General features: G+C 45.5%; 1 protein-coding gene across 1 annotated transcript in view; it reads left to right on the top strand.

Annotated features, from left to right (window-relative positions):
* Positions 1 to 27,988, top strand: part of MSL1 (MSL complex subunit 1) — a 595,596-nt gene that overhangs the window by 307,848 nt on the left and 259,760 nt on the right. Inside the window, exon 3 of the mRNA XM_078645683.1 lies at positions 16,890 to 17,051. The gene's annotated coding sequence lies outside the window, so the exon portion shown is untranslated. The remainder of the gene's footprint in view (positions 1 to 16,889; positions 17,052 to 27,988) is intronic.

Here is a 27,988-nt window from a genome sequence, read left to right on the forward strand (position 1 = left end):
AAAATCCCTTTCCAATGTTTGCAAGCCAACTCCCCACTTTACCAAATCCTTTTCCAACCTTCTCCCACACAGTTTCCTCAGTCAAATCCTCAACCTCATAATGAATGGCAGTGATGTTACTTATATATTTCTCCAAATCCTTACTATTGTCTGGTATATAAGTACAACACTCTTGGACCTTCAAAAGTTTACAGACTCCTCCCTCTTTTGCTAGAAGGACGTCTAAAGCAAGACGATTTTGCAAAACCATCGTCCTTAGCTATAGCATCTCTCCTTCCACCAACACCAATGACTTAGCTATATTCATTGACAGCTCATCTACAACAGGCACCAACCTTCTGATCTTCACATCATTCAAAATCACTCCCATAGTTGGTATCATTGCTCCAAAATCATCTCCAACCACAGCTGCTGCACCTCGTTTCTCTCTTGTATGATGTCCTCCTTCTAAGATCTCAAAATCTTCCGTATGATAAATCTTAGGAAAGATTATAGCTAAATAGTACGTACCATACCAATTATCAGGCTATCACACATAGGCATTCTTTTCACACACAAAATACACAGTTGGAATCACTAGCACTACACCTTGCAAAAAGTCCTTTGAGTAATACTCCATCGTAAAGGTATGCTCACATGTGTTCTGCCCCACATACACATTCTCATAGTATGTCTGTGGATGACTTATACACAACTTCCTCTTTTGCACCTCATCCAAAGCTATCGGGCCATAACTCCCTTTCGACTTGTGTAACTTCTCCTCATCTGTCCAATCTACCTTTCCTTGCCCTGAATCTCGCAACTGCTTTTGTTTCCTGTATCTGTCTTCTACCTGGTCTACAAATTTCTTCTCTGTATCTGACAACAAACACGTCAGATTATGGTGATGAGCATAAGCTGTGTCCAACTCCTGGGTCGGAATGAAATATGTCCGAAGTCGAACTTCGGACTCATAGTAGTCATACTTGTTTAAATGCTTCTAAGCTGGTACTTCAGTAAGAACAGCATCATAATTTGAAAAGAAATACTCAAAGTGATTACGTCCATAAAAAATGCTAAGCAGCAAACTACATGAAATACCATATGTCAAAGGAAGATGACGGTATCTAATGCCCTCATTCACTGAAGCTGGCAACTGCATACACACATAACAGTCTTTCGCATCCATTGCATCAATATACTCATACAGCAACTTGGCATATGCATTAAGCTTGAAATCACCTTTGGACAGATCTGCATGTAACCTACGACTCTCTTCTAGCAGCAAAACTCTGTTGTTTCCTACCTTGACCTCTTCTTTGCTAGGAGTAGTAGGTGTAGGGGTTCCTTCTACTCGACTGCCTTCTCCTGTGGTGCTAAATATGAGACTACAACTACCAAAATTATGAAGAGTATCACTCCTCCTACAAGTGTGCCTATTATACAACTATCTCTACTGTTTAGGTTTCCAGCCTCCATGGTCTCAGAAATATTTTCAGCTTATTTGTTTAACCAGAAACGCTCAAAAGTCTCTCTCTTCTTCAGGCACTTGTAAATCAACTCGAACCACACCTCAGAAAGCTGCAAGTCCCCTTTTTGTTTCAGTTCCTTATTTACAGCAAGCAAAAGACAACCTTAACCCTTCTCGGTCCTCTGTGGAAAGTCCCTAAATTTCTTCTTCTTCCACTCGGACCTAGGTTAATTGCATATATTTACAAAAGTCTTTTTAATCCAAGATACAATTTCCTCCAACAGCTTCTAGAACATGTTGCAAAAGTTCAAGACGAAGAACAATTGACTCATGAGATGAAATTTCGACTCCGAACCTAGGAAATATCAGTCTATTCAAGATCAAATTGCGAATCTTGCTCAGATACGGGGGATTCGGAACGGTGATAGTCAGTACCCCTTCAATTTCCATTCCTGGTACTAACAATACCACATCCAACTTCACATTAGGGCAGTTAGCAACTACTGTCACTCCCCTTATCCTCCCCGATCTCAACAATCCTGGCATCAGTCACACTGTAGGTCCAGTCTGGAGCTGCGTACTTTTGACAAGGCACGCTCTTCCTTCCTGATCTCCTTAGACCTCCACAGGCTTGCTCTTCCTCTCCTTCGTCTGACTGACTATTCAGACACTGGGGCAAGATCCCTTTCGGAGACCAGTCTCAAGTTCAAGCGCCTCTGCCTTTCTGGCCACTTCCTCAGCTCTGTTTGTTGTCTGGCTTTCTCTCTGCTCACTTTGCTCCCAATTTCTCTCTGCTGAGTCTGACTCTGGACCACTTTCACAGCAACTTCCCCTTCCAGAGGCAGTTTCAGTGTCGCTGTTGTTGTAACCCTCCTCAGCTTGGTTGAGTGAGCAACCAGCTTCTTCAGATACCCTCAGAGTTTGGCTTGTCCTCCCCTGCGGCTCGGCCACTTCAGCTTGATTTTCATCAAGGAGGAGAGCTATTTCTTCTAAGGGTGCTGAAACTCGGCGTGTGTGCGAAGCATGCACCCAGTTAGGCAGACCACCACACTTCACTGCAGTGTTCGTCACCAAAATGACTTGATAGGGGCCTCTCCTGCAGCTCTTTGTTACATGCTTCCGAACCAGCACCCAATCCCCAAGACTCAGGTCGTGGCAGAGCTCTCTTTGCAGCCGGGATTACAGCAGCCTGCACCTGATGGGACACAGAACGGATGACATCAGCTAGTCCCTTGCAATAATCAAGGATCAGATCATCGGTGATGCTAAGCAAGGCTGTCGATGGAACCGCTGGTAACCTCATAGCCCTCCCCATCAGTATCTCATGAGGGGAAAGACCTGTTCTCCTGTCTACTGTTCTCCTGTCTACTGCGCATACTCATCAACACCAACGGCAAAGCATCAGGCCACTTCAGAGATGTTGATGAACACACTTTTCTCATTCGAGCTTTCAGAGTCCCATTGACTTGCTCCACTATCCCAGAAGCCTCTGGACGATAGCTACAATGGAGTCTTTGCTCAACTTGCAATGCGACACAAAGCATCTTCATAATTTCACTATGAAAATGAGTTCCTCTGTCCAATTCCAAAGAGGTCGGAATCCCAAACCTAGGCACAAGTTCCCTCAACAACAGCTTTGCTACAGTGAGTGTATCACATCTACGTGTAGGGTACGCCTCCACCCACCTTGAGAAGACACACACCACAACCAGGATGTACCTCAGTCCGTTACACTTAGGCATCTCAATGAAATCCAACTGCATCCTGTTGAAAGGTCCCCCAGACCCCCCAATGTGACTCATTGTGACCACAGTTTTCTTTCCAGCATTCATTTGACAAGTAACACATCTCTGACAAACTGCCTCTGCCACAGCACAAAATCGTGGATTGTACCACGTTTGTCTGAACACTCGCACCATAGCATCTCTTCCCAGGTGTACTGCACCATGAATCTGTCTTGCCATTGAGCTCAGCAACTCATCCGGCAACACTGCCCTTCCATCACTTGAAACCCAAATTTCCACATCTCCTTTCACGCAGCCTGCATTGATCCACAAATTCTTTTCCTGATCAGAAACCTGTTCCTGCAGGCACTTGAACTCATCCCAAGTATCTGCCATGGCCAACATCGTGTTGAACTCGGTTCTTTCTTGACTCCCATCTACATGTTTCTCAGTGAATGAACAACCTTGTTTGGCACAGAATCGTGCAACTTCGTCCGTGTAGCGGTTTCCCAGTGGCACGAAGTCTGCTCCCTTTCCATGAGCCGTGCACTTTACAACTGCAATTTCTCTGGGAAGCTGCAAGGCCTCTAGAAGCAACCTCACAAACTCCCCATTTCGGATGGGCGATCCAGATGATGTCATGTAACCTCTCTGGGACCAGAGCTGTCCGAAGTCGTGAACCACACCAAACCTGTGTTGGCTGTCAGTGTAAATGGTAATCCAAATTTGGTCTACTGCTATGGAAGCACGAATCAAAGCAATGATCTCGGCCACCTCAGCAGAGTATACTCCTTCCAGTCATGCAGCTTCAACTACTCCTGTAATGGTACATACAGCAAAGGCTGCTCTCAAACGACCAACACTGTCTCTTAAACATGAACCATCGACAAAGAAAATCTCATCAGGGTCAAGCAATGGTTCATCAACAATGTCAGGTCTCGGTTTGGTGCAAAGCTTAGTCACATCAAGACAGTCATGGTCCGCACAATCTTCATCAAGGGTGTTTGGCAACGGAATGAAGGTAGCAGGATTCAAAACAGAACACCTCTTGAGGGTCACATTCTCTGCAGCAAGTATAACCTGCTCATAGCGTGTGAGCCTATAATTGGTCAGGTGTTGCGCCTTGGTCCTGGTCATTAGCAATTCAACTGAATGCGGAACATGTACAATCAAAGGATGACCCATGACAATACTCTCACCCCTTTCAATGCTGACACCTGTTGCAGCAACGGATTTGAGACACCCGGGCAACGCTGAAGCTTCTGCATCTAAAGTTGCTGAAAAGTAGGCAACTGGTCTACGGACACCTCCATGATCCTGGACTAAGACTGCCAATGCACATCCTTCTCGCTCACAACAAAATAGTGAAAAGGGCTTGTTGTAATCAGGCATTCCCAATGCCGGACCACGACAAAGGTCCTCTCGCAACTCTAAGAATGACTTCATACAGTCATCAATCCATGGTACCGTATCACTTACATCCTTGTGTGTCAGTTTCTGCAAGGGCTTTGCTTTCAATGAAAAGTTGGCAATCCACTGGCGACAGTAGCCCACCATCCCCAACAACATCCTGACTTCTCTCTCAGTAGAAGGCACCATCATTCTCATGATTGCCTCTATTCCCCGCCTCGGCAGGTCTCGGGCTCAAAAATTCCACGGACTCGACAATTCTCGCTCTGGTGCCTACTCAACTCATGGGGTCACACTCTGCAACTCTGGGCAATAGCTTGCTTAATCTCCACTACGGCCCCTCGCGGTGGGATGCCTGGCTTTCACCTTGTGGACACCCTGCCGGGGGTTTCTCACAGGGGAATACCAGGACGGGTTCCCTAAGCAAGCGCCGGGACGCTTACGGGCAGCCGTGCGCTTTACAAGTCCAATACATTTACATTTACATTACATTATTCTGTCTGGTGACACCTTTTTCCATCCGGTGACCCAAATACTGCACCTCATTCAAGCAGTATTGCAATTGTGTTGGTGACACCATGTGTCCATTCTCTGCCAAATGATTCAATAAAGCGATGGTGTCAATCCTACATGCATCCTCAGTCTCTGACGCCACAAGGAGGTCGTCTATGTACTGGACGAGAACAGAGTTCTGCGGCAGTAAAAGACTCTCGAGGTTCTTTTTCAAGAACTGATTAAAGATCGATGGACTCTCTGTATACCCCTGTGGGATACGAAACCATGTTAAAACACGTTTTTCCAGCTTAAATGAGGAAAGAAATTGGCTCTCCTCATGCAATGGAATCGAGAAGAAAGCCTGACAAAGATCAATCACAGTAAACCATTCTGCTTGACACGGAATCTGAAACAATATTACAGATGGATTTGGTACCACTGGAAAACAGGGAACAACTATGTTGTTCACCCGGCGCAGGTCCTGCACAATCCTGAACTTCCCACTCTGTTTCTGCAATCCCATAATAGGCGAGTTACATGGACTGCCCATTATCTCCTTCAAGATCCCCTGCTTTATCATAGACTCTATCACAGGTTTTATCCCTGCAATTGTCTCTGGGGTCAGATTGCACTGGGGTGTTCTCGGAAAGTCAACGTTCTGCTTCACCTGAATCTTGACCGGTTCAACTCCTTTGATCAAACCTATGTCCTCACCAGTGAAGTCCCACACTTCCTGTGAGACCGAGTCTCTCAAATCTAGTGGAAGATCTTGCACTGTCACAACAGGATACATTTCAATACACAATTGCTGTTTTGTGACCTTAAAAGCAGCATCATCATCATTAGTTTGCAATTCCACTCCTCTAGGGGTACAATAGATGGTGCAATTGAACTTACATAGGAGATCCCTCCCTAGTAAACACACAGGGCTCGAGTCGCACCCCACAAACTGGTGTCAGTCTCGAAACTTTCCTATTTTCACAGGTATTGGTTCCGTCAAAGGGCTTGTTATTCTCCTATTTGCAATGCCTACAACTTGGGTACTCTGTCCAGAGAGCGGTAGGTGGGGACTACTGCAGATCTTACAGTAGAACGGGTAGCACCAGTATCAAGCAGCAAGGTGATAGGGTGACCATCAACATCCGCTTCCACAAATGGTCCCCTCTGGTCTACCTCCAAGACTGCCCCAAGTGTGCAGTTTTCCTCCCCACTCAGGCACCATCATGCCAATGGGTATAGGTAACAGTCGTCACTGTCAGCTAAAAGAGGCATCTGCTGGTATGTCCGAGTTCGGAGGCAGGGGGACCTGTGCTCGCGGAGCCGAAGTCCTCCCTTTGGTCAATTTTGGCCTTGACACTGGTTTTGTCACTTCAGGCTCAGGTACCTGCACTACTTCCTCCTCCTGCTGTATCTGATTCGCAGGATTGAAGGGACACTCGCATCTCCAGTGTCCAATCTGATGGCACTCAGTGGTCTTTTTCAGAGTTGCCAAATCCACCTTTGGCTTTGAATCATTAATGCTTCCCTTTGGCTTATTCTGGCCGTTCTGTCTCCTTCCTAGGGTGCCTCCCCCCGACTGGACTTGGCCTCCCTTATCAGCAGCTTGAATTTGGACCAGCATCAGTTTATTCTTGAGTTTCTTATGCTTCGAATCAATCTCATCACTACAGTATCTAGCATATCTCAATATTACGTCCAGTGGTTTGTTCTGCCAACAAATTAAATGCTGCTGGATCATGAGGCAAATCTCAGGTCTCAATCCCAGAACAAACTTCGACACAAACTGTCCCATATCCCTAGGATCCATTACATCCAACCCACTGTACTGTTCGAAAACTTGCAACAATCTTTCATAATATTCATGCACGGTCTCCTTTGGCTCCTGAACTGCTCGATCTATCTTCACCCAATCAATTTCCTGTTGCGGTACCTTAGCTTTCAACCACATGATCACCTGCTAGTATTTTTTCATAACAAGAGGTGATGGGCCATTCGTGAAAGCCTCCCTCTCCGGTTCAGATGTGGACCATTCAACTGCAACCTTACGAGCTACCCACAAGTCACTCGGAACTACAATGTCAAACAGTGTATTCAAATCGAACCACAACACCTTCGAAATCTTAACAAATCTCTCAACTTGCTTATACCATTCAACTGGAATCTCTCTCAATTTTGGGAATTCGTTTGTGAATGCTGCCAAATATCCTCTACTCCAAGGCACATGCACATACCCCCCACTCACTACCTCTCGCAAAGGGTAGTTCCCAATTCCTGATATTCCTCCTCCCGGAGGAGGCGGTTCTGCTGCATTTCTCTTAACGCTCTTTTTCTTGGACCATCTTTCTTCCCACTTGTCAAGCCCACTCCATGCTCGTATCCCTATGATCAGTTCTCTGATGTGGGACTTCAGTCCAATCACCCTCTTTTCATCTAGATCCTGATCAGTATACTGTAACCGGTGACCACCCTGCAACATTTTCATTTTAGACAGATCCACATTGTATTTGTTTGCTAATTCCGTTAGTTTCTAATGTGCCAACCTTCCTTTACGAGTCACATCCTTTGCTACAAACAACAGCTCATCTGGCTCATAGAGTTCCACTATCTCTATCGGCAAATTCCCTTCAACAATCTCATCCACTTCTGCCTTCAATTGCATCACATCTAACCTCTTTGCCCTTATTGCTGTTCTAAGGATGCCTCAATTAGATGCACCACTCGACTCTCTGCAGTCACTGTCCTGCTCTGTGCACCTGTTCACTTCAAAGGTGTCCCTTAAAGCCATTCTTTGCTCGGCACTCCCATGATCCCAGTCCTCTCTTGACCGATCACCCTGAGTCCCTTCTATTGACTCCCATGTTCTCAGGTCCGACCTCAGCTCTCCCAGGGATTTTGGTCTTGGTCCCCTCAGGTCCATCGGCCCTTTTGATGAATCGGCTGTAGCCGGCAACGGTATGCTCGACTCTACAGGCCTCGGTGATGGAACCAGCTCATTCACTACACTGTTCCCTCCAAACCCAGCACTTCCTTCCATCCCTATCTGTGATGTACTTCCATTCCTCACCTGCTCTGGGTTGTACACTGATACTATGGAGCCAATAGTAACCGGCACCCTAAGAGCATCCGGTAACCTGTGAGAAGTGACACTTTCTGTATTCTGCATTTCCCCCATCAAGAGTTATCCCACTACTTCAGAACTTGGTGGAGCTTGTGGTTCCCTAGTTCCTTCCAACGGAGCTGATCTAACTCCCTCTGACTCCGGATTATACGGAGTTGGTCTCTCAGACAACTTCCTTTCTAACAAGCTGTCATCAGTATCACTGTCTTCATCCTCGACCTGCTTTTTCTGCGCATCCCCTGTCTTTACCAACAATGGATACAACTTATCCCCCTCAATCGTCTGAACTATCCATCTCTTTTCCAATCCATCCCATCTCGCATCTTAAAACTCCCTGACTGACCTCTTCACTCGCTCCTGTCTCCTGTCCCTGTTTCTCTCGTGTGCCACCCTAATCCACTCATTCAGTGCCTCAAAACTGTGTTGGTCTAGGCAAAGGTCACGAAGCAGCCATAATCAATTTCAGTTGATACAGCACCTCTAATCTGAAGGTTCCATATCTGGGAAAGGTCAATTCCTCATTTCCAGCAGTCATTTTGACCCAGTTCTCGAGCCACAATATGGTATGCAACCCCACGTTCGTAGCCATGTAATGAGCTGGGGTGTCCTCGGGCGGAGCCTCCCCCCCCCCCCGCCCGGGGCTCTAATTTCTTTTCTCCTTTTTTGAACAAATCCCGCAACACTTTAAAGCATTTCATGATGAAACCAGTGTTTCTCTGTTTACAACACTTGTTTACTTCTTAACGACAATTCACCAATCATAGCGCGACTCCACACCAACCGCCCTATCACAGCGCGGCTTCACACTAACCGCCCTATCACAGCGCGAGCGGCACCTTTTGATGTCACCTTTTCCCCCGCTCGCAGCAGTTCCCCTCCTTTTCACTTCGCCTCTCACTCACGCATACATCCCATGCATACACTGAAATGACCACTTACGACCAAGCAATCACTTTGCTGACTGTACGTCCACAGTCTGACTGTACGTCCACAGTTGTGCAATTGTCTACCGAAGTGGCAACTGTCTGTCCACGAAGCGACCAGACAATCACCTCAACTGAATAGGTTACAGACACTCAGCAACGCACGATCAGCGTGTTAGTTACTCACACACTCACACATTAATTCCCCCTATCTCGGTCCAGCGGGAGATCGATGGTACCTCATGATTCCCTTAACAATGGTTGACAATTATGTTTAGGTGTAAGGTACACCCAACCCACTTAAGCTACTCCTTGAGCCTAAGATTTTTTCCCGGGCTGCGCGCGCTCACAGCCTGATCTACTTTCATACAACAGACATTCCAACTCCACAAGACATCACAACACAAACACCACAAACATCACAACAAAACTGCGATTTAACAACACAAAACCCTATTCATACTCACTCTCCTACGAACTGCTGCTTTCCGCCGCATAGTCAGTGTCCATGAAACGCCGTCTTTCACCGGTAATCCACTGAACGGTCATCACCTAACTTCTATGGGCCTTGGGGAAATATTTATCCTAATCTAGGACCCCCTTACTTCCAGACCAATCATCCTCTGGCTACCAACTAGTGACGCTGGGATTCCCACTTCGATTTTCACCTTACTACTCCGAGGAATCTGCAGGTCGACGGGTCGCTTTGGTCTGCTTGGAAGTGTGAAGGAAGTTCTTTAAATTCAATATACCTTGACAGATTATCAAAATGAATACATTTAATCTAAAGGACCACTGACTCCGAGGAAAATTTTGAAAATGTATTACCAAGCCAAAAATAACTGAACATACAAGCACCTCAGCAAGAGGTCCAAAAAATAAACTGGCACTAATACAAACATAATCCTACGCAAGAGTCTCAGACGACTCAGAATAAAAAGCAGAGTTAATTCAAGAAGCATTAGACATGCGATCACTGTCCCCACTGGTAAACTTGACTGCATCGGTTCCAATGGGAAGGAAAAAGATTAGTCTGTCCCTGCACTAATTCTAAAGTTGCATCCCTACTTAACATACCTCCCAGGCACGAGAAGAAGGTGTCAGCTATAAAGGCTCCCTAAGAAGCACATTCACTTTTCCAGATAAGTAACCCTAACTACCGAGCTCGTTCTAAGATGCTTCTTAATTTCTCCTGCCTAGTTCCAACTAAGACCCATGTCTAACTGCTCATCCAACTGGACTGCCTTAGACAGGATTCAGTCTAAACCCCAACTGGGCCTAACCCCAGCTTCAATAGCAACTGACTCTCCACCCTCGGGGCACTTTCCCTAATACAAAATCCCAAAAACAAGGAGTACGCCTATGGCACTCCCCCTTCAGCAGGTACATCCCCTAGTACTTTTCCAGTGTCGAACCTTCTTCTAAAAACCGTTGCTATGTCCTTGGATCCCAGGCACCTTCTCCACCTAATGTTGCGAGTACACTTTCCTGTAGACTCCTCTCGTCCGCACTCCTACTCTAAACAATGGCTCATTCTACCTAACGAGTTCCGTGGCCTTGCACCTCCAAAAGAAATGCATGAGAACGACTCCCTTGTACGCTTTAAGTTTCATCTCGAAATTCAACTGCAACCACGAGCTTCTTCCCTAATGCTCATTTTCCAACCCAGCTTCTCTAGTCATGCTAAAAAACCCACAAGTAGGCCTCTGCTAACGTCTCTTCTCTCAGGCCTTTACTCTTTTAAATGCATTTCTAATACGGCAACATACGCATTTCATTATTAAATCCTTACATTGGGGGAGGAGCTACGCTTGCAAACAAGATGGCCGCTTAAGCTCCCGGCTCCGCCGACCTCCGTCTCCTGCCGGATGATCCTGTCATATATCCTGATTTTACGCCCGACCTCCGTGTGGATGAATAGTTGCTGAGCCCGGTGGTGCAACCCCGATCATTTTACGGACTTGATTGACGAAGTTACACCGTGTTGATATTCTCGGCCTAGCCCGGCTGGTGAGCCGGGGCCGCGAGTACTGGCCCGGCCGGGTTACAGTTGAACAACATCTGCCGTGGGACCCAGGTTGGGTCCGGTCTCTCGCTGTGGAGGTCATTTTGCCCGATTCTGATGGCGGTCGCTCGGTCTGGTTAACACCGGAGAAGTGGTGCCGCGACGCTACTGTGGCCGTGGGCGGGAGTCCCCTGTCCCGGAGACCGGGTGCGCCATTTCCCCGAGTTCGAAGGGTTGGGGTCCTCGCTCGCGGTAGCGGAGGATAGACTGCCGTGCGGTACACGATCAGCCGGCCTCCGTGGCTGTCCGCTCCGTTCTTGCCTGTTCCCTCGGATAGCCGGTGGCTCTGGGGACATAGACCTTGCTTGCAATTAAACGAACGGAGATGGGTCGGACGGAGTGCGAACCGTCGCTGAGGACCGTCTTGACTCGGGGCTCTACATTCGCATGTGGAGGTTTTGATCCACAAGATGTCCGCTTGTGCAGTTGGGACTGAGCGCCTGAGACCGGACTCTGCTCCATTGCAAGATCTCATACGAGCTGGGCCTCCCACGGTGCATGCCTTGTCGGTGGATGATGGCCTCGTGCTGAATGCAGTATTGGAGCCCTTGGTTGGTGAGAGTATATCTGATTGTAACCTTGGAATCGTGAGTGCATTGCCACAACTCATATTATGCCCGATGAAGGTGGAACCATTCGGCTCTCCGTTCCCGGAGTCTCTTCTCAATAACTTTCGAACTGTAACAATATTTTCTCCCCCCCCTGGCAGTTTCGTCATGTTCTCGGAGGAAACAGTATTGGGACTTATTGTCGGAGAGCCGATGCTTATGTGCGACTGGAGTTTTTGATGGCCTACCACTATTGACTTTCTCTGGACTGAACTTTCTTGCCCTCTTTTCCCATCTCGATTCTCCTGTTGAGGGAGTGGTTCCACTGGTGGGAGTGCGCATTGCAGACAGTAAGGGCCAAGGATGAGATTGACTGAAAGGGGCTTGTATCGTGGCTTCAATGGACATGGGTTTGCTACCACTATTCTTGCGGAGGGTTGGGCGGTGCTTATAACCTCCCCTGTTTGTTCTGATTAAATATCCTGATTGTTTTTGGTTATAGTTCAGGGGTCGTTTTTCTCTGGCGGGGGGAGGGGGGAACCGGGAGCCTGTATGTCGATTTCCTCCCCCACTTTTCTTTTCTACTTTTAGTACACAGTTCGTTGGGGCGACAGGCACACTGCTAGTTGGGCGGAAGCTGCAGGGGTGCAGGGTGGGGGGTTGGGGTTTGTCGTATTGTCTTTCTTTTTTGTTTTCATGTTCATTATCCTGTTCCTCCTCTGTTATTGGGTGACTTCTTGATGGACAGTCCTATGAGTCGGGTGGGCGGGGCCCGGGGGTGGCATTGCTTATATTGATCTTCCTAAATTGCCGGTTTTGTAATGGGTATTGGTTATAATGGTCGATAGTTCACTGCTCTATAATGTTACGCTCTCTTGCCACTCGATATTGCCCTGTTTCCTAATATCCTGTTTTTGTGGGTGGTGGGATTAACGAAGGTGTCAGTTGAACTGTCTGTAATCTTCTGTACATTCTTGAATTGCTTGCCGGCACACATAGTGGCCTTTGTCTCCTCGGGGGTCAACCGTCTATCCGGTTATAATGATTGTATATTGCTGTTGGATTCGTGATGTAAGGGGCCTGTTGTTGGTTTTATGTTTTTCAATAAAAAGTTTTTTTTAAAAAGAAATAAATCCTAACATTACACTCTATGTTATTAGACATTATTTTTATGTTAAAGCATCACATTTCTCATTTAGCAGCCTACACGTGCAACCTTAATATGGCACGTCTAATCTCGAAGCACATTTCATACACAGAACAATTAATCATAAGTTACTTAAGACATTATTCACCAAATTAAGCACTACATTAATCAGTAAATGATATGAGCATCATTCTATATGTGACAACACTTTCGATTAGTCCTACATTTCTAAAACCAAACACTAATAGGGTCCTCTAAATATGCCGGTGCTGACTATGAACAATTATGATGCACCCCTACAATTTTTCAAACAACATGGCGCTCTACCATAGGCTTATGCGTTTCATAAAAAATACAAGCAGGTGCATAGGCTAGGATCATGAGAACAAGTGAAAACAACTTCAAATGTAAGCTAGGATTAATTTTATCGTCTTGTGAGCCAAAAGATGGCACAGCTCAACGTGAGAGACGGACAGCTCCTGTGACCTACCTTGGTGTATGCAAGAAACATTGCTGAAGCAAGTTATGGTTACTTTAATACAATATTTGTATTTCACAGAAGGAAGATCAGCATGTGGGCAGAGCAAAAGCCTGTCGCTTGAGTGTTTCTTAAGCTCTTTTTCTGTTGATCACATAAGGTCAATGATAACTGCTTTGTCAAGCCAGACCTATGAAAAAAATTACTTTAATATAAATACTCTGCCTTATGTGTATAAGCAATAGCTATTCACCACAAGAACCACTCTGGAAAAACGTCTTGTGTAGGTTCTCGCTAGTAGGCTCTGACATAATACAAAAACCATTCTTCCCCCCCTCTACCTCACCCATCTTAAAGTGCAACAAACACAACAGGCACAGCTGCTCACTGGGCCGCACACTGGAGTAATAAGGAAGAGCAGGAACCAATACAGATCTCCTTCCACATCACCACTTTAAGATCCATGACAGTACAATTACTCTTCTCAATGTTAGATCATCAGGGGCGTAGCTTCTGGTGTGGTGTTTGGGGTGTTACACCCCTCTAATAAATGTATTTTCTGATAAATAGTCGGGCACAGGTGCTTTGAGGCGGGAATGGTGAGATGTCTGTCAGATTTCACCAGGAACTTTTACATACACAGAGACAAAAACACACACACTCCAGGTCCCTCTCTCTAAAGATAGTGCTAAAAAATATTGGTTATCATAAAAAATATTGCATTGTCTCTCTTAGTACTGCTACCTATCTGCATTCCTCTCCATTTCCACTGCTCCTTATGACCCTTTTGTGCGCCCTGCTTGTCATATAATGTATTTAAACATGATATGCCAGCCAGATTGTCAGAAAATCTGAAGCTCCCCCCCCCCCCAATTATACTAACCAACCTAAGCCCCTACAGATCATTTACCTCTCAAATCATGCTCCTACCACTAACTCTCTGTTGCCGCAGGTAGCCAGTGGGAATCAGCTTTGGGGCAAACTCCTAGTTTTCCTAGAGCCTATTCTATTGTGGCATTGAATCTGGTCCAAAGATGAGACAACGTTAAACAGGGACATTCTATTGTACAGTATGAACCAGGAGGGGACCTGAAAGATTCCTTGAATTAAATATGTCAGAGATTTTATGCGTGATTTGGGCCACTTAGAGTATTTTACTGACCCGAGCAGCAACCAGTCGATCTCGAGAAAACAGTTGAAAAAAGAAGCTCTTATGTTGCTGGACACACTGATATTTTCGGCCGAGATTGTCAAACCGTCTGTCCAGCATAACCAGCTAATCTTAACTACCTTCAGTGACCAACCGTATTTAAAATTTGTACCGGGGGGATACAATAGGTTTTTCTTGTCTAGATTCAGGCTGAGGATTTTTCATAGACTTGTTAGTGTCCCTAAAATGAATGATTGGGCCGGGGAATTACAAGTACACTCCTGCGATAACCTCTCTGAACAATATACGATACACGTAGTTTTATTCTGTAAATTTTACATGGAACTAAGGACAATTTGGATAATTCCAATTTTAAAATCCATGGGGATTCGGCAGTGCCGTCCGGCGTTCATCAATCTGCAGTTTCTGGACAATGTACATAATGTATGGAGGATCTCAATGTATTTAAAGAAGGATCTTTGGCAAAGGAAATCTATGGTGATCTAAGTAGTGAATTTTAAAGTAGCACTGGATCGTTATTATCATTCTAAATTTTTATCCTGAACTTCGCAATGTATTTTATAATTGTTTGGGATTTTTTATATGCTTTTATGATTGTATGTAATAACAATCGAATAAAGCTAATTTTGACTTGACTCGTAGCTACTGTGCCTGCTCAGCCATTGAAGTGGCACCCGAGGTAGAGGGTCCTCTCCTTGAGGTGAGCAGCGCAGACAGTCCTGCCGCACACATACCCTGCCTGCTTTAGCCACCATTTCGTCCCATCAATGAGGAGTATTCTTTATCATCAAAATGGTAGCTAGGAACTGAAGTAAGAAAATAGCAATAAAAATGCGTTTGCTTATGGCACTGGATGACAAGTGTGCTCGATAAATGGTCAGTGAGGAAACCTACCCAACTAAGGTCGTCAAAGTCTCTCTGCCAGATGCTGAGTCTATTTAAGACTTAATTTAAGGCCTAAGAAATTACAGCACATGCAGAAACATACACGGCAAAGACAGAGGGAAATATATTTAATAAAATTGAAAAATAGAAATGAAATGAAATGAAATGAATTGAAATGAAAAAAGAAACTTGCTAAAGCGCACTGTGGCCAAGCGGCTTCCTAGAAGGAAGACATGTTGCTACAATCGCTTTCAAAATACATAGTAAGATCTAAAAGATCACATTACCTTCTAGAATCCTATCATGTTTCTACAGTCAGTGTTTTACAGGAATGGGCAACATTAGCTTCCAATTTTGTGATTGTTTCCTCCCAAAACATATGGATGAGTGACTCATTAAGAGTTTAAATTAGAAAGGTGTGGCCCTCATGCCAAAACTGTCCTTGTGTAATGTTTCCACTTCAATAGAGATGTCCCACAAGAGCAGACATGGAATGAGCACAACACTCTAAATGAGTTCTGATTGCAACTCATTTTCAATGTACAGTTGGCCATCTTGCCTCTCCTTTATATGAACCACTCATCCGTCTTCCTTGCTGCGTGCCCTAATGTAGTGCTTTATCTTGAGGTAGCCCACAAGGAACTGCAGTGGAGGAAGCCCAGGTGAGTAATGAGAGAGTGAACATTGACACAGGGCAGGGCCATACAACACCTGGTTTCCCAGATGCTAATGCAATAAGCCCAAATCTGTTCCTACACTGCAACTTAAATACTAAAATATAATATTCACTACGGCGAATTGTATACCTGGATGGGATCCCCTGTCCAAAACCCTGTCATAGTGTATACTATGGTGTAATTTTAAGTAGTGAGAATTAAGGCTTGTTGAGCGAGATCTCTGCTATGGCGATGAGAAGTGCCAGCCAAGTGCTGCTTTAAACAAGAGGACGGTGGTGGAATTTTCCAGATACATGTCCGCTGCTCACACGCCCATGATATATGCCCAAACCAAAGCTTGGCGTATTTGGGGTATGGCAAGGTGATGGAGTTTCATAGGCTCTCCTACCTTGAAAAGGAAGTGGTTGAATTAGTTCAAACCACCCTGTAAGGTTCCAGACAATATATCCTTAAAAGCATGGCTGAAAGAGTACCATCCAAAGACGAGCCGCAAAGGTTGTGTGCCAGCGATGGCATGTGATGACTAACCTGAGCCAGTCAGAAGTGATATCCGTAGCCAGTATATGCCCCCGCTGACAGTTTCACCTCCTAACTCAGCCTCTTTGCTTTCACTGTTTGTTTATGCCTTCTTGGCTTCATGCTACATTTTTCCTGGGTCCAGTAATGGCCAATGTCAAGCCCATCCAGCGTGTTCTATAAATCATGACACTATTCAGTTCCACAGATTCTTTTTTCCTCTGTTTTGAATTGTATGATCCACCAGTGATGGTTTCTCCTGTTTTTCCGCTTGAGTTACAGGTGGTGTTGAGGTTCCGGTGATGTTCTTTTGGTCATTTCTACACTCATTTGATTCATTTTATCTCTGTGAAAGCGGCCCAAGGTAAACAGCAAGATCTGATTTAACAAAAGACATGGTCCCTGCATGTGGGTGAAGATGTTAACGAGCACATATCTCTCCAGGTAAAAACATTCATCATTGTTCTTCCAGGCACTGTTTTTTTAGCTTCTGCTTCACATGCTTCAGATACCTCTGTGTATTCTGCTTTGTTAAATCTCTTGCTGCAATGCTGCTTTTGTCGATGTTTGTTGCTGCTCCATCACACATTTTTTCACTGTTGAGTTGCCTCGAAATCAACTGCGCTTGTCGCATTGGGTCGCTTTCAGCACCTTGCAGAGATAACTACTCCTTCGGATGCCTGCCATTGCTATTAAACCTTCTGCCTACTGTTCCTACTACAACTGATGCCCGCTATTGCTATGCTTACTACTGCTTTTACAGCTCCTGTTATTGCTACTTCATCACTCGTTGCTGCCTACTTGTGCTACCTTAGCTTCTGCACACCACTGCTACTTTATCTTCTGCATGTTTCACCTCCTGTAATTGCTTCCTCGCTTTCTACCTGTTACATCAACTCTTAACGGCCCCTCATCTTACAGCTCCTTCTTGCCACTGCATCTCCTGCTGGTGCACGTTCAGCCCCTGCCTATTACTTTTTGTTGTTGTTGCTCTGGGCCCCTTTATTGTGCACAAACCAAATGTACTGTTCAGGTGCTTTTACGGCCATCTCGTTTGACCCGCTCAGCGTACCCCACCCTTCTACCGTGCCCCAGATCATCTCCCTCCCCACTGACTCCTGTCATTTTTCCAAACACCCATATTCTCTCCCATTTCTTAGGGCATCCTCTGGCTGTATAGATCATGTGTTCTGCTCTCTGGCACCAATCTAAATCAGCCTCCCAATCCTTAATTGATGGGGCGGACCCCGCTCCCCATGCCCTTGCAACATTCTGCTTTGCAACCCCTGCTGGCAGTCTCAGCCAGATTTCTTTGGACTTAGACCAGTCACAGTCCCCTTTTGTTTCTAATAATAACCAACCAGGTTCTACCAGGCCCTCCACCTCCTCGACCTGTGCCATTATTGATGTGGTCCAAGCCCAGTACTGTTGTATCAACCGGCAGTCCCCCAGGGTGTGACCTCCTGCCTATTACCGACCCATTTAGTATATGGTGATGTATCATTCATGAATAAAGGGTGGTATCGACTCAGCACCAAACCTCAAGAATGAACCTAACTTTAGATAAGTGGCATTGGAAGTTATCTGGGCAGTGTCACACTTCACATGCTTCCCCGACCTTCATTCCGGTATCGTGACCACCAGACCCTGCCTGCATTTAACTGCGCTTGATTTGCTGAATTAATTTCCTCCGTGAGCCAGATCGCCACATAGCGCTTCATTATCTACATTCTGTGCAGATTAACATAGGAGCGTAGCGCTAGTCCCATTTGTGCTGATTAGCATAGCGCTAGCCTTCCATAGCGCGCTGCAACGCTCTACTCTGTTTGTGCTGGCTGCATTTAAGTTTTTGAATAATTGTGTCCTGTGCCGGTCCCACTAGAAGTATCATAGCGTATTTACACAGTTTGTGCCCCAACCCTGCATTGAATTTGGCCGACTGCCATCTTGTTTTGCTTGTTGTTGTTTTGCATTCCCTCCCCGGATCTCCCTTCGCCTCCCGCCTCCCAGCTGCTCCTCCCTCGCCCCTCTCCCTCCACTATCTATATATGTCAGATGGCTTTACGGGCAGCGGCCACGCGCAGCGGTCGCGCCGAAGGTGCGCCAAAGGTAAGCCCGTCTACGCCTGGACCGCGCCCAGCGCCAGACCCCCTGGTCCCGGCCGCCCCCAACCCACTAGACTCACATATGATGCCGCAACTCTCCTCGCTCTCAACACCGGACGCACTGCACTATGCTGCGATGCTACCCCAGGACGTACCCACGGCCCATTCGCCTCCCTCTCCTGCAAATTCAACTGCCTCAGGACCCTCGACAAACCCACTTCCCCCACACACATCTCCGAACCCAACCATCTGAAATGCATCCTACTGAACACCCGCTCGGTCCACAGACATGCAACGGAACTTTGGGACCTGATCGATACTGCGTCACCTGACATCGCCTTCCTTACCGAAACATGGATGAACGCATCTTCTGCCCCTGACATCGCCATAGCCATACCGAATGCTTACAAGATTATCCGAAAAGACCCCACCAATCAAACTGGTGGAGGCATCGCCATCGTCCACAGAAACACCATCAAAATCACAACCAGCTCCGACGACAACCTCTCATCCGCCGAACACCTCCACTTCCAGATCCACACCGACCCCAGGACCACCCTTAGAGGCACCCTCATCTACAGGCCTCCAGGCACCCGAACTCAATTCAGCGACGACATCACAGACTTCGTCAGCCTGCACGCCCTCGCCTCCGAGAACTACATTCTTCTAGGAGACCTCAACTACCACCTTGAAAACATACTCGACAACAACACCACCACCCTTCTGGACAACCTGTCCAATCTCGGACTCAAACAACTTGTTGACACCCCCACTCACACAGCCGGACACACGCTCGACCCTATCTTCACCTCCAGCAAGCACATCTCCTTCGATCGCACTACAGCTCTCCACTGGACGGATCACAGCTGTGTTCACTTCAGCTACAAAACCACCCTGTCCCACAACCATCCACAACCCATTCCCCGGAGAAAATGGAACAAAATCACCACCGACCAACTCCTCACATCACTCAACCAAAACCCTCCCACCCTAGCAATGGACCCAGACCAAGCGGCCACCAACCTCAGGCAATGGATTACCCACAGTGCGGACGAACTAGCACCCCTGAAAAAACACCAGTTGAAATCATCCAGCAAAAAGGCTCCCTGGTTCAATGATGACCTTAAAAAATCCAAGAAGACATGCCGCACCCTGGAGAAGAATTGGAGAAAAGAACCAACCTCAGACAACATGGCCTCCCTCAAGACAGCCACCCGCAAACACCACCAGCTGATTCGATCCGCCAAGAAATCAGCATTCAAGGACCGTCTCAACAACAATTCTCATAACAGCAAAGAACTCTTCAATATCGTCAAAGAATTCACCAACCCTACCGCAGCATCCAACGACATCACTCCCTCCCAAGACCTCTGCGATGCGCTATCCTCCTTCTTCTACAACAAAATTGCCGACATCCACAACAGCTTCAAGAATACTCCCAGTGATCAACTCGCCCCACCCCCTTCAGATCCCACCCCTCCAACTAACAACCTCAGCGCCTGGAACCCAATCACCACTGAAGACACCATTCGCCTCATGAACTCAATCCACTGTGGCTCGCCTTCCGACCCCTGTCCCCACCACATCTTCAACAAAGCTGACTCCATCATCGCACCCCAACTCCGCGATGTCATCAACTGCTCTTTCAACTCTGCCACCTTTCCAGAAATCTGGAAACACGCCGAACTCAGCGCCCTTCTGAAAAAACCCACAGCAGACCCCTCAGAACTGAAAAACTACCGACCCATATCCCTCCTCCCTTTCCCGGCCAAAGTCATCGAGAAAGCCGTCAACAGCCAACTCGCCGCCTTCCTTGAATCCAACAACTCCCTGGATCCCTCACAGAACGGCTTTCGAGCCAAACACAGCACCGAAACCGCCCTCATTGCGGCGACCGACGACATCCGAGCACTCCTGGACAACGGAGAAACAGTGGCCCTCATTCTACTCGACCTCTCCGCCGCCTTCGACACTGTTTGTCACAGCACCCTCATACAACGCCTCAACAACATCGGCATACAAGGAAAAGCCTTGGATTGGATCATCTCGTTCCTAGCTGGGAGAACCCAGAGAGTCCGACTCCCCCCATTCTACTCAGAGGCCACCGAAGTCATCTGCGGCGTACCTCAAGGTTCCTCACTCAGTCCCACCCTCTTCAACGTCTACATGAGTCCTCTCGCCTCCATCGCACGTCAACAAAACCTCAACATCATCTCCTACGCCGACGACACCCAGCTAATCCTTTCCCTCACCAAAGACCCCAACACCGCCAAAACCAATCTTCACGAAGGTATGAAAGAAGTAGCCGAATGGATGAAACAGAGCCGCCTAAAACTCAACTCAGACAAAATGGAGGTGCTCATCCTAGGATCCTCCCCCTCAGCTTGGGACGACTCTTGGTGGCCTTCCGCTTTGGGCTCAGCACCCACACCCACAGACCATGCACGTAACCTTGGCTTCATTCTAGACTCCTCTCTCTCAATGTCCAGACAAGTCAATGCCATCTCGTCCTCCTGCTTCAACGTCCTTCGCATTCTCAAAAAGATCTTCCGCTGGATCCCCCTCGAGACAAGAAAGACTGTCACCCATGCACTGGTCACGAGTCGACTGGATTATGGCAACACACTTTATGCCGGAATTACAACAAAATTACAGAAAAAGCTCCAGCGCATCCAAAACGCGTCAGCGAGACTCATATTAGACATCCCGCGCCAAGAGCACATCACCGGACACCTAAAAAACCTCCACTGGCTTCCCGTCAACAAAAGAATTACTTTCCGCCTTCTTACCCACGCACACAAGGCCCTTTATAATCTAGGACCCGAGTGCCTCAACACCCGACTGTCCTTCTACAATCCCACCCGCCAACTAAGATCATCCAACCAAGCCCTCGCCGCAGTCCCGCGCATCCGAAAATCCACCATGGGTGGCAGATCCTTCTCCTTCCTGGCTGCCAAGACCTGGAACTCACTCCCCACCCACCTCTGCCTTACTCAGAACCACATCTCCTTCAGAAAAGAACTGAAAACCTGGCTATTCGACAAACAGTGAACCCCTCCCGCTAGCGCCTTGAGACCCTCTGGGTGAGTAGTGCGCTATATAAATGCCCGAACTTGAACTTGAACTTGAACATCCTCAGACTCATGCCCATGACACGTGGTAAAAGTGATGTCATTCATAAAACCTTCTCAGTGTGGCAGGGTATGTCTAGAAGGATTTACTCCACGGTTGTTGTTACTATCAAAGCATTTGTGTTGTGACTTTAAAGTTCTCAGCCTAGCTAAGGGTCTCTGAGGGCATTTTTATGGCAAAATAACACAGCGCAGCGCAGCAAGTCCCCTTTCAGAACTGCGCCACATAAAAGAAAACAAGTTACTTACCTGTAACTTCAGTTATCCAGTATTGGTATCTTTCATAGATTCACATGCCTGAATCATTCCCCATCGCCGAGGCGGGAGTCCCACGGTAAATAAAATAGCAGTGCCAAAGGTAAATAACAGTAGTAGGCCCTAAGGAAAAGGCCTGAGGCCCAAATCCGAGTAGCCTATCTACATCATTATGCTAAAAAGACCAAAGTCTTTGTCCCAACCAATCAGCTAGCAGCACCTTCTAGAACCCTCTCTGCAGAGCCAGTTCTCCTCAGATTTTCTTTAGCACAAGTGGGAAATGAGTATCCCAAATAGAGAACTGACTCTCCGGGGAGGAGGGTGGGTGCATGTAAATCCATGAAAGATACTAATACTGGATAACTGAAGTTACAGGTAAGTAACTTGGGGCTAGATGTAGGTAATTGTAAATTACCGATTCGATGGGTGTGGCTAGTGCCCGCAGAAGATGGCGGTGTTCCCGTGACTCTCCCGGGAGGCGGCGGAGGCAGAGGGCTTGGCGAGACTCCTTCCCTCTGTCAACGATGCTGGTAGATGGAAAAGGCTGTTGGAAGCCATAAAGAAACGACGAGACTCCTTTGCAGAGACCTCTGGAGCCGCGGTTGATTGCCTCTTCGACCCGAGTGTGGCGCGGAGCCTGGTGAGGACGCGGCCGCCATTTTTCGGATCCCGCTGACGGAGCTCCGCTCCTAGCGGTAGTCCGGTAACTTCAAGCGCGCTGCCTGAAATTTCTCCATTGCCGCTTCCCCCTTGCTCCTGTGCCTCAATTTGCTGACTGCTCTTATTTTTATGCATGTAGTCTATAAGCGCCACACGCTACGGTTTACTTTGAGGAGATGCGCCCGCCATTTTCTGGGACCCACTGACGGAGCTCGGCTCCTAGCGGTATTCCAGCATCTCACTATTATGTGCTGAGCGCTTCAACATTGCCACTTCTCCTTGCCTCCTGCGCTCCAACTTGGTGTATATTCTTGCTATGTACCTGCTACAAATAAAACGCCTCATGATGTAACTTTTCCAGTGGGCAGTTGCCGCCACTTTCCATATTGTCAGCATACCAGCTTGTTTTACAGCATGGCTCCTCACATGACTCTGACGATATTGATTGATTACCATTTCCTCATTTTCTAAGCGTTGCCTCAGGCTTATGCAGGTGTTATGCTGGTTATATACAGTTCAATCCTGACTCTACTGTATTACCTACCAACAGTCTACGTTTGATGCTTATCCTTAACTTTTTTCCTTCGACCTCTGACATTTCATGCATTTTCTTCATTAAGGATGGCGATTTATCATTACTACCTGCTTTAATGGCCTTCAATTAAGCTGACTACTTATATTTCTGTCATAGGCAACGCACTGCATTATTTTCTTTAATTGGGGCGTTATGTATAAAGTCTTTTAGTCAAATATGCGCAGGTTTTTCCTTTTTCCTCCTAAAGTGTTAGCTTAAGCATTGGTCATTCGCAATTTGTCTCTTTTCTGAAACTTGCCGTGGTATAATTGTACTAACAGTATGAGCATATTAGGCTTTTGAATTCACTATCTCTACACTAGTGACATTTGTAACTTAGTTCAGACTTATTGCCTTGACTGCCATATTTCACACATGTATGTTTCGGATATTTTTTTAGCTATATTTAATTCCTTAAGCTTTTACCTATTTATATTGTCATTTGTGCTGTGGTGCTCTGTTTTTCTAGTGCTTTTCACTTCTACTTCTTTGAATTGTTTACTTCATTGATGGGCAGGTTATCTAAGGACTTACATAAACCTTCGCCTTCCTCACGCAAATTTCCAATCCATACGAGCTCAAGATATCAGTGTCTTGCAATGGAGGATTCACTTGAGTCATTGCCTAAAAGTTCACCAACACCATCGGTTCCATCAGTGTCTTCTGCTACTAAAGCTACCGCCAAAAGGTTAAAAAAAGATCCTCCTTCTCCTCCTAAGCAGCCCAACACGGTTACCATGGATATCTTATTGGAAGAAATAAGGGCATAGCGCCCTTTTATTGAAGAGACTAGATCCACATTTCAATCGATCTCTGAGAAATTGTTGAACGTAGATGGGCGTGCCACTCAATTGGAACAAGATGTTTCTTCTCTGAGCTCTTCTGTCTCCAAGGTTGACCCACTATGTGCAAAGGTCTCAGATCTGCAAAAACAAATCGAAAATTTAGAAAACAGGAATAGAAGAAATAACCTTCGAGTTTATGGTCTTCCGGAAGGAACAGAGGGCTCCGACCCCCTTGTATTTTTCAAATCTTTCCTTCCAAAAGGTCTTCAATTGCCGGACAGCACCATTTTTAACATACAGAGGGCACATCGACTAGGTCCTCCTCCTGCTGCGATGTCCACCTCTGCTGCTAGGAAACCAAGAGGCGTTATCATCTATTTCCTTGAATATACTGATCTGCTTAAAGTTTTATCAGCTGCTAGAGACATGAAGCGAATTACATGGTCGGGCAATCCTCTTTTTTTCACAGGATTATGCCAAATCTACCGCTGACCGACGCAAGGAATTTTTATCCCTTCGTCCTCAACTTCGTTCGCTGGGAGCACGGTTTGGTTTATTCCATCCCTGCCTTTTCAAGGTGACTCTCAACAACAAAACCACCACTTATGATGATCCACTGAAGCTGAAGAGCTTTCTGTACTCTCATACTACAACTGCGATGGATGTTTCTTCAGCATCTCACTCTACTTGATTTTTATTATTGATGTTACATGGTCATGTTAAGCCTGTATTTACTGTTTTTGAGTGTTAGTCTCTAGCAATTGTTTCATGATGATAACCAATTTTATTTCCTGGTTTTTACTGTTTTTCATTCGTTGTTCTTGTTTCCATTTATATAGATTTTCATCCCTCGTGCTATTTCCCCTTATTCCATCCTTGGAGTCTGCTGAGTCGCTTCTCCTTCCCGCCTTCCCCCACGAGTTTCGGACCTGTCATTGTTCTATGTGGCTTCCATCCTCCCTCCCTGTACATGTCATGGATGTTACGTAAGTTATGTTTCCCCTTTTGTATTTTCTTTCTATGCCTCTTTCTTTTCTTGCTTATCCTCTTTCATCGTCCTTTTGGTCTTACTTTTTTCTCTGGTCTTCCTATTTTTCATATCTCTCACTGGACACCTTCCTGTTTTTTCTCTTTTCCCCTCGTTTTCTGCTTTTTCCCTTATTATCAATTATTCGTTTTGACATACAGTTTGCTTGTTATTGATTGTAGTTTTCATTTTATCAGCCACTGTTACGACTGCCATTTCTTGTTTATCTCTAGTTTTTTTCTTGCTAAATTATGTTTTCTTAAGTATTTTAGGTATATATTCACTTTAAGGATTTTTTGTCATTCACTGTTATTACATTGTGTTGATTATCTTATATACACTCTTGATTCTTATTTATTGATGATTTGCTTTAATCAGTTTTTTTATATACTTTTATTATCTTTTTGTATGCCTTTAAAAATTATATCCTGGAACGTCAGAGGTTTGCGCTCCCCCATAAAGAGGCAGAGAGTCTTAACACACCTAGCCAAGCTAAATGCGGATATTGCTTGCATACAAGAATCACACCTCTCACCTGAAGAATCTGTTAAACTAAAAAGGGGCTGGGTTGGGGAAGTTTTCTTTTAACCGGGCGATGGCAAGCGTAATGGAGTTCTCATTTTATTTCGAAAATCCCTTTCAGATTCACTAGGTAGATGGGTTTTGGTCAAATTTCTTATCGATAATACTCCAGTTTCCCTTTTGAACGTCTATGCCCCAACTTCAGGGGATGTTTCTTTTTGGTCCTCTTTATCTCCACATATCACCTAATATTATGAAGACAATTTTATTCTGGCAGGTGACTGCAACGAAGTTTTTGACCCTTTTTTAGATAGGCATTCTACTAGCACATACACTCCTCATAAGTCGCATAAATCTTTCACACAACTCATTCATCAATTTAACCTCATTGATGCCTGGAGACTTTGTAACCCCACTCTAAGAGAATACTCTTTCTTCTCACCACCCCATCAGACCCAATCTATGTTAGATTATTTTTTTATTTCGCACCATCTTTCACAATCCTTGATTGCTTCTGATATCGGTTCTATTTTGATATCCGACCACGCACCAGTCTCTATACATTTGGATATTTTGCAAAAGCCATCCCTCACCAGGAAATGGCGTTTCAATAATTCCCTTCTTCTTGATTCCGACTATGTTTTCTCCTTCAACTCCTTTTTTCATGATTACTTTATGCGAAATGAATCTACTGATATGCCCTTTCATATTGTCTGGGATGCTTTTAAGGCATCTGCTAGGGATTTTATCATTGGTTATGTTTCCCGTAAACGAAAGAAAACACAACAAATTAACAAAGACCTTTTCTCTAAAATAAAGAAGTTGGAGCATTCTTATTTTACTTCTAAATCTAAAGATTGTTTACATGAACTCATAGCTACTAAATTACAATTTTACAAAGATACCACAAATAATGCCTCTAATTTTTTACTGCGTTCAAGTGCTACATTTTACGGGGGTCAAAATAAAGCTGGGAAACTATTGGCAAATTATTTGAAAGTTAAGCAAAGACTAATATAAAACTATTTACGGTCAAGATTGTGTATTGAGACACAAAGATGATGAAATTTTGCAGGAGTTTCTTCAATTTTATAAAACACTATATTCATCCGAAACGACTTCCTCAGCTCAGGACGTTTGCCAATTCTTTTCTGGCATTGAATCTCCTTCCGATACCCCTCTTGATCTCTCTTCATTAGAATAAGATCTAACTCCGAAGGAACTTCTTTGTGCTCTGCAATCTCTCAAAAAAGACAAGGCTCCAGGCCCTGATGGCTTTACAGTTGAATATTTTCTTCATTTTTCGACGTTACTTATCCCCAAATTACACGCTCTTCTTTCCACTTTTCTAGAATCAGGCTCTTCCTCTGGCTCCTTCTGCGATGCTCACATCTGTATTCTTCCCAAACCAGCCAAAGACCCACAGTATTGTAAAAATTATAGACCCATTTCCTTGGTTAATATCGACTATAAAAAAAATTCTAAGGATTTAGCTTCACGATTAGAACACTTTTTACCGGATCTACTAGGTAAGGAACAGTCTGGTTTCGTCAAGGGAAGATTGCTTTCAGATAACACCAGATTGTTCTTTGATATTCTATCTAAGACTTCACACTCTTCTCATTCTCTTGCTGCTATAGCTTTAGACGCCGAAAAAGCCTTTGATAGAGTCGAGTGGTCGTATCTTTTCCATACTTTGAAGTGGTTCGGTTTTGGCCCAAAAATTTCTACCCTAATCTCTCTAGTATTCTCATCCAAGGGCAGCTATTGCAGCAAATGGCGGTATTTCCTCTTATTTTTCCCTTGGAAGAGGGGTTAGTCAGGGCTGTCCTCTTTCGCCTTTTTTGTTCAATCTCGCCTTAGAACCATTCTTATTGCGGATTCGCCAGAATAATGCCATACATGGTTTTACCTTCCAACAGACCACAATTAAAATGTCGGCTTATGCCGATGATGTTTTACTATTCTTATCTAAACCCACAACGTCTTTACCTGCCTTTTTGGATGAGGTTGACTCCTTTGCGTCAGTCTCTGGTTATAAATTGAATAAGGATAAGTGCGAAATTCTGCCCTTGACTAAATCTACTTTTAAGTCTGATTTTGCCACTTCGGGGTTCACGTGGAATCCTAAATGCATTAAATACCTGGGTCTTCACTTTACTCCTACTCTTTCAGACACAGTAACGCGCTGTATGGATGATTGCTTACAAAAACTAACGGCCCTTACCACACAGTGGCACCCTCTATATTTATCTTGGTGGGGCAGGATGGAACCCATTAAAATTATGCTTTCCCCGTTAGTTTTATTCACAATGTCTAATA

This window comes from Lissotriton helveticus, chromosome 5_1 (genome assembly GCF_964261635.1).
Source record: "Lissotriton helveticus chromosome 5_1, aLisHel1.1, whole genome shotgun sequence".
Lineage (NCBI taxonomy): Eukaryota > Metazoa > Chordata > Amphibia > Caudata > Salamandridae > Lissotriton > Lissotriton helveticus.